Raw genomic sequence first — 6,321 nt, 5'->3', positions numbered from 1 at the left:
TCCTCAATTCCGAACTTGGCTCCATTTTTACATTTATGTTTTTGGTGGGATAGTTATTTCTAAATTGCTTGGAACAATATGGGCTACTAATTCAACTGATTAGTTAAAGAATTACTGAAGATTAATATTTTGTCACCTGATTTAATGTCAAAGGATATGAAGAAAATTACACAATTTGGTCACCGGTTGCCTTTCCCATACAATTCCGTCCGCAAAAATACGCTTGAATCTTAAACGTCATCGTCATTGACAAAGTCAAGAGACTTTTGCAAATTCTATTGATTTTTTGAGCGCGTTTTTATCTTCGAAGGGCCCATCCATATACATCGATGCCCCCAACCCAAGAAGAGGGGTGCTATAAGTTTGACGTGTGTATCTGTGTATCCATGTATCTGTCTGTGGCATCGTAGTTCCTAAACTAATGAACCGATTTTAATTTAGTTTTTTTTTTGTTTGAAAGATGGCTTGATCGAGAGTGTTCTTAGCTATAATCCAAGAAAATCGGTTCAGCCGTTTGAAAGTTATCAGCTCTTTTCTAGTTACTGTAACCTTCACTTGTCGGGGGTGTTATAAATTTTTAATTAACACTAGTATTTATAAGTATAGACTATAGATATAACGAGTGTCTTAAGACAGAGCTAAGTCAAAGTGCGTCCTAGAAATAAAGCAAACAAAGCAACAAACAAGTACCTACTTAGTTCATTCTACCACCATCTGCAACCTATCTTTTTTAAATTTCCCGCCATCAGCATAGACTACAAGGACTCTACATGTTTTGTCTATTCCTTCCACACAGACCAGTAATTCTGCAGGGCGATCGGCTAAAAATATATCAATCATTAAAGGACAGCATCAATGTCAAAAGATGGTTTTTGGCCAATCCCATTGGCTTAATACCATGTTTTGACATTGATGCTGTCCTTTAATGATTGATACATTTTTAGCCGATCGCCCTGCTGTTTCTTCCTGATTTATTTTTAAAGCAATGAACTCCATTCATCCCTGCTTTATCCTTTTTCTATCTCCCGGCTAAAAATGTTTTTATTACTGATAACTGAACTGACTGAAATATTAGCTTCCGGAATATTATTATTTTATAGATAACTACAATATTAAAAAAAAAAGATTTGAGTACCTAATTATTAAAAAAATACAATTAAATTAGAATTCCTATCATAATTAAATGAGAATTAATTGATAAATGTATAATTTCTTCCATGTATTTAACGAGCATTAGACGGGTCTGCCCTCGAATTTCAAATTTCGCAATTTGTAAAAAGTTTGTCACATTAATATGACAACGTAGGCTTGTGGCATTTTGATTGCGACATTGGCAGTATCATCCTCACAGGTTTATATAAAAATCTTTACTTGAAAGGGTCCAGTTTAAGAAATTAGATCTAGTATCGACTAATTTCTGAGAATTTTACAAGTTTGTGTAAATGTAAAATTGTGTAAGTTTACAAATTGCGAAAAACCAAATTAAATTTGAATTTCGCGGGCAGACCCGTTTCTAGTGACGTCAGAACTTGTATCGCCATTTATATCAAACAATTTAATCATAACCTGAAGTATTAATTAATATTAAAATAATTTAAATAATCACATAGAAAATAAAATCAATTAATTACTAGTTATATCTTATCATCCATACAAATATAATCTCTTATTGATAAACCGGATGTAACACGCGGTACCATAGCTGGCTGCTATTGGTGCTTGGTAACATAAGCTCATCCAAGCGGAAGTCGGAATGTTCTAGAACAATCGAAAATGAAAGTTGGGGCTTGACCTTGAGATTTTGGGAATAGCCAATAATAGAATAGCTGACTGGTGTTGTCAGGATACTTCTTTTTAGAACTCAAAAAGCTACCTAAAACTTCAAAAATCTTTTTGTTTGATCTTAATATTTTTTATGTGATGAATGCCTTACCTAGGTACTTCATTGGCAATAGACAAGGGGAATTCCGTAAAATTAATGTGTGACATTGAAACGCTTTGACTAACTATAGATAGGTTTATAGGTAGATAGGTTTTTTACTTGATACTGGATTAAGTAGCTGCCTGCCTGCCTGATGGAGTCACAGTAGTAGTGGTTCGCCTCAAACTTAACACTTCGTGACCATCTATCCTATGTATATCTATATACATATTTTTGCGTTGTTAATTCTACAAGATACCACAACACAAATTATTTTCTATTCTGATAATTATTTAGTTGTCCTTAGCTGACATAAAAGATAAACAAAGCGCAGAAACGCGTAAGCGACGTGATTTGCCCGGTGCTTTAGACATTTTTCACTCCTATCATGATTTCATTGATAGTTCAGGGTAACGCGATCGTATAGAGTTATCGACGAACCGCGTAGATACCCGTCTAGTGCACCTCTTACGCATTTCAGCGAGAAGCTACTTGCTTACCTTTAAAGTCAGTTAAGGAAAAATAGATTATACCTAGTATTATCTGTCAAAACAAAATAATTACCTAATAATATTATGTAACATAATGAGGTACCTTTTTTAACCCCCGACCAAAAAAGAGGGGTGTTATAAGTTTGACGTGTGTATCTGTGTATCTGTGTATCTGTGTGTCTGTGTATCTGTGTATCTGTGTATCTGTGTATCTGTGTATCTGTCTGTGGCATCGTAGCGCCTAAACGAATGAACCGATTTTAATTTAGTTTTTTTTGGTTGAAAGGTGGCTTGATCGAGAGTGTTCTTAGCTATAATCCAAAAAAATTGGTTCAGCCGTTTAAGAGTTATCAGCTCTTTTCTAGTTTTCTTGTAGAAAAGAAGGTTAGATAACCGTTAGGTTCTTAATATTAAGTCAATTGACAAATGTCAAGCTGTCAAGATGGACGTTGCCTAGATATACATTATTATTTATTTGAAAATGATGTTTTGGAAAATGTTTGGAAAACTCCAAGTTTTTGGTTTTTGAAAGTTATCAGCTCTTTTCTAGTTACTGTAACCTTCACTGGTCGGGGGTGTTGAAAATTTTTAATTTACACTTGTATTAGTATTTTTTCTACTTTTTCATTTTTTATTTATAAATTTCTGTTCAGATTTTTTTTGTTTTTTACTAAAGATTAATATTTAATTTGTTTTAAAATTAATATTTTGGATTTTTGTGTTTAATTTATTTTAGTAATTTTTTTTTAATAATTGCAGACATCTCGATTAATAATTGTGTGTACTAAAATAATAATAATCTTCATAGGTTCTCTAGTTAGGACCCCGAAACTGTACCAGAGCCATAATTTCTATTTGGTTACTTTGCCAAAAGTTCTATGTTTTCCAAAAAAATTACTGAAGTTTTTGGTCTGCAAATTATCTCCAAAGCTTCTACACATTTTCAGCTATCTAATAACGTACAAAACTCTAAAATAAGTTGAAAATTAGCTAAAAAAACGATAAAATAATGGCACAAGGAGAAATTTCTTAACCCTGAAATATTCAAAAAATGGTTCCTATCGATCGATCGATCTATCCCGTGGCGATCTTCATGATCAGACTTGACTAAACTACATTAAGATAGTGAACTGATACCTCCTTTTAAGTTTAAACTACCTCTAAACAAAGGAAAAAACATTTTATTGAAAATTTCAGAGTTAAGAAATTTCTCCCTTGTGCCATTATTTTTAACCCCCGACCCAAAAAGAGGGGTGTTATAAGTTTGACGTGTGTATCTGTGTATCTGTGTGTCTGTGTATCTGTGTATCTATGTATCTGTGTATCTGTGTATCTGTCTGTGGCATCGTAGCGCCTAAACGAAGGAACGATTTTAATTAAGTTTTTTTTGTTTCAAAGGTGGCTTGATCGAGAGTGTTCTTAACTATAATCTAAAAAAATTGATTCAGCCGTTTAAGAGTCATCAGCTCTTTTCTAGTTTTCTTGTAGAAAAGAAGGTTAGCTAACCGTTAGGTTCATAATATTATGTCAATAGACAAATGTCAAGCTGTCAAGATGAACGTTGCCTAAATACATAATTATTTATTTGAAAATGATGTTTTGGAAAACTCAAATACTTTTGATCGTCGGGGGTGTTATAAATTTTTAATTTACACTTGTATATTTTAAACTTATTATAAAGTTTTGTACGTTATAAAATAGCTAAGAATGTGTAGAAGCTTTAGAGATAATCTTCAGGCCAAAAATTTATGTATCTTTTAAAAATAAATTGCATTTTTGGCAAAGTAACCAAATAGAAATTATGAAACTGGTACAGTTTTGGAACCCTAACTGGAGAACCTATGAGGATTATTATTATTTTAGTACACACAATTATTAATTAAAATATCTGCCGCTTAGAAACTTAATAAAAAGTGGGCACTGTATCTAACTTTTTTTAAAATAAATTTTTAAAGAAATAAATACGTATTTTTTCCGAAAAAGATCAATAACTCAAAAATGGGCCCTTTTTGCCCATAGGTGTTAAGAAATCATTTGATAGCATTTAACCTCCTCTACAACCTCTCAAAGATAAGGTAAGGTTTTGCTGGACTTCATGTATAAATATCATACATATGGATTAAAAAATATAAGAAGTTATTTCCCCGCTTCAAAACGTTTCTGATTTTATAATATATATAAAACTATAATTAAAAAAAAAATCATCAAAATCGCAGCTGTTTCTCTGGACTTCCGACGAAAATGCTTCGTTTACTCCACCTACCCAGAACGCCCAACTTGCGAGTAGTTCATCTTTTCTAGGAAACAAAAGGATAAAGAAACCATGCCTCTCTTTCACACTAATCATCTTTCCTATTTGCATTGTTGAAATAAGAAAGGATGATTAGTGTGAAAGAGAGGCATAGTTTCTTTATCCTTTTGTTTCCTAGAAAAGATATCGCTACCTGAACTAATTGCAAGACAGGCGTTCTGGGTAGTTCTGGCACATGGTGGTAGTGAACAGTTTCTGTCCTTTTCACAAATTTTAAGTGTGACAAGCACAGTGATGTTTCTAGCATTCCAACGTACAAAAAACTAGCAGATTAACTAGTAGCATGATAATCTTCAAAATTATTTTGAATTAAACTAATCTACTGAAATTTGCACCTTGATAGGAAAAAACAATTATAATACCAGAATTACGAAACAAAGAGTAATGTGTTATACCTCATTTGAATTGGCATTAAATCGGCAAGTTTTTCTGATACAGGGTCACTTTTCCGTAGTACATTTTTTTTTTCACAGTGCGCTTTTAAAGTGACATTTAATTTTTGCTAACGCTTTAAAAGTTTTGGAAAAAAAAATTGCTCTTATAATCAGGTACCCAGAGTCTCAATAGAAGGTTTGTAGTGCTGATACTTTATCTAGTAATGATACAACATCGTTTGTTTTATTATTTTTTATCACCTTTTTTTTAATTAGTCTAATTGTAAGAGAATGTGGTATTATGTTAAAAAACCCAAAAATATTCATAACTTTTAGGGCAATTTAAATATGGCCATGCTGTAGATAAAATTTTTGTTGGAAATGACCTTTTCTATCTCCATAAATGCGTTTGATCCACGACTTTTCGGACACCCTATTATATGCCTCGGCGGGAAATGGCAATTGCCTGTCTCGTATTTAGTGAAGTCCTCGCCTAACGGCTCGGCCTTCAAACTCATACTCGACCTGCAATTTTATTTTATTTTTATTTTTATTAATTAGGTTCACTTACAGCTACTTACATTAAACATTAAAAATAGTACATAATCTAAACTTATTTGCTAAATGTAGTCGCTATTTACAAGTGAACACAACATTTACAACAACAAAGTTACAAAAAAATATATTAATAGGTACAACGATGATAATAATTAAGTGGATAAAGATAAACAAAAAAGAAAGAATGAATAAGTGTATCTAATAATGTAAACTAACTATGGCTAAAAGTAAAGTGTGGTTTCAAATTTTAGCTGGTAAGACTCAAGGCTTCCAAGATATGAAAATCTTTTCCCGAAACTTATACAAAGAGTCAGAGTTAATGTCGATGACAGAGCTGTTGAGGTTAAGAGTTTTACACAACCTTGAAATAGGAGAATTGGCGCCAAGGACAGTTCTACGCAACGGGGGACAAAGTGCCTATATCCCGGCCTTTGCAATAATGTACTATTCTGGCGGTCTCTCATTGGGCGACGCTTTGTATTGTATTCATTATATAGCTACGTCCTATCTACCTGCGGCAGTAACCCCGCCCACCTCAAGTTTTTTCATGTTTGATATTCTATTCATACTTAGCTACTATCCAGCAGATCACAGCAAGGTCCAGATGTTGCAGATCCTAAGTAAGTATAAGGAAGCACCTAAGTAGGTACTTACTTAGTAAGTACA

At 32.9% G+C, this 6,321-nt stretch overlaps 1 long non-coding RNA gene across 1 annotated transcript; it reads right to left on the bottom strand.

The window, feature by feature from the left end:
• Positions 1 to 1,043: 1,043 nt before the first annotated feature.
• LOC123868207 lies at positions 1,044 to 6,065 on the bottom strand. Its single transcript, XR_006796616.1, has 4 exons — positions 5,917 to 6,065; positions 4,238 to 4,242; positions 3,568 to 3,572; positions 1,044 to 1,054 (listed from the first exon to the last, which is right to left on the bottom strand). It is a non-coding gene; the product is annotated as an uncharacterized LOC123868207 (long non-coding RNA).
• Between the last annotated feature and the right edge of the window lie 256 nt (positions 6,066 to 6,321).

The sequence above is a fragment of the Maniola jurtina genome, chromosome 9 (assembly GCF_905333055.1).
Source record: "Maniola jurtina chromosome 9, ilManJurt1.1, whole genome shotgun sequence".
Classification (NCBI taxonomy): domain Eukaryota; kingdom Metazoa; phylum Arthropoda; class Insecta; order Lepidoptera; family Nymphalidae; genus Maniola; species Maniola jurtina.
Note: the sequence above shows the minus strand (reverse complement) of the source record. Positions and strands in the feature narration are given on the sequence as shown.